The following is a 1,389-nucleotide window of genomic DNA, read 5'->3' on the forward strand; positions in this document are numbered from 1 at the left end:
TGCCATTGGGGACTACAATGGACACGTGGGTCTGGGTGTTAAGTGCTCCAAGGAGGTAGCCACTGCCATCCGCGGGGCCATCATCCTGGCCAAGTTCTCCATCGTCCCTGTGCGGCGAGACTACTGGGGGAACAAGATCGGCAAGCCCCACACTGTCCCTTGCAAGGTAGGCTGGGCGGTGGTGATTGATGGGGTCTGCAGTAGCAGACATTGTCCAGCCCGTCTGATTCCTCAACCCTTTGACCCTTACAAGTGACCGGCCGCTGTGCCTCTGTGCTGGTGCGCCTCATCCCTGCCCCCAGGGGCACTGGCATGGTCTCAGCTCCTGTACCCAAGAAGCTGCTGCTGATGGCTGGTATCGATGACTGCTACAGCTCTGCCAGGGGCTGCACTGCCACCCTGGGCAACTTTGCCAAGGCCACCTTTGATGCCGTCTCTAAGACCTACAGCTATCTCACCCCTGACCTCTGGAAAGAGACCATGTTCACCAAGTCTCCTTATCAGGAATTCACCGACCATCTTGTAAAGACCCATACCAGAGTTTCTGTGCAGAGGACCCAGGCTCCAGCTGTGGCCACCACATAATTTTATACAAGAAAAATAAAGTGAAGCAAGCCTGTTAAAAAAAAAATAGAACTATCAGTTTCATTTATAAAATTTTTAAAGGATATTATTCATATAATGGTGATTATGTAAAAATATATTTATGGCTCTCAATTTTTAAATTGTGAGGGACAGAATTGGCTCTTCCAGGGGTCAGCAAACTTGAGATGGAACATATCCAAAGAGCCGCATGTGGCTCGCGAGCCGGTTTGCTGAACCCTGATCTAGATCCTGGCTTAGTGATTCATTCCAGACTTGCTCTTTGGTTTAAGAGTTGAAGTTCTTTAATCAAAACCTGGATCAAATCTGGGGTCTACCACCTAATAGTTCTTGAGAGTTTGTGTAAAGTCACTTAAACTTTCAGAGCTTCAGTTTACATTATCATAGCAAAGGTACGATAATTAGAATTTATTAATTCTAATAAATTCAATAAGTAGTCCCTAATCCAAGATTGTTTGGAGGGTTAAAATAATCCAAGTGTTTAGTCCACTGTCTAGCATATATTTTCTCCTGTTAAATCTCTCTAGGCTCCAGTCATTCTAATACCAACTTTCAATATAAATCTTAAAGCTTAGGCGTTTTCCATTCCTTAGTCTTTCTAATCATGTAGATTGGCCTTTAAGATATAAACTAGATAAACCCTTTCTCTAAGGTTTCTCTTTTCCTCCAAACACTTTTGCCAATTCTACAGTCAAGTACATTCTAGGCAAACTGTTCACTTACAATGCCTTTTGTACAGTCCCCTTATCTGTTGTCATTGTTTCTAACCCAACAGATTAACAAAGC

This window comes from Hipposideros armiger, unplaced genomic scaffold (genome assembly GCF_001890085.2).
Source record: "Hipposideros armiger isolate ML-2016 unplaced genomic scaffold, ASM189008v1 scaffold_23, whole genome shotgun sequence".
Taxonomy (NCBI): domain Eukaryota; kingdom Metazoa; phylum Chordata; class Mammalia; order Chiroptera; family Hipposideridae; genus Hipposideros; species Hipposideros armiger.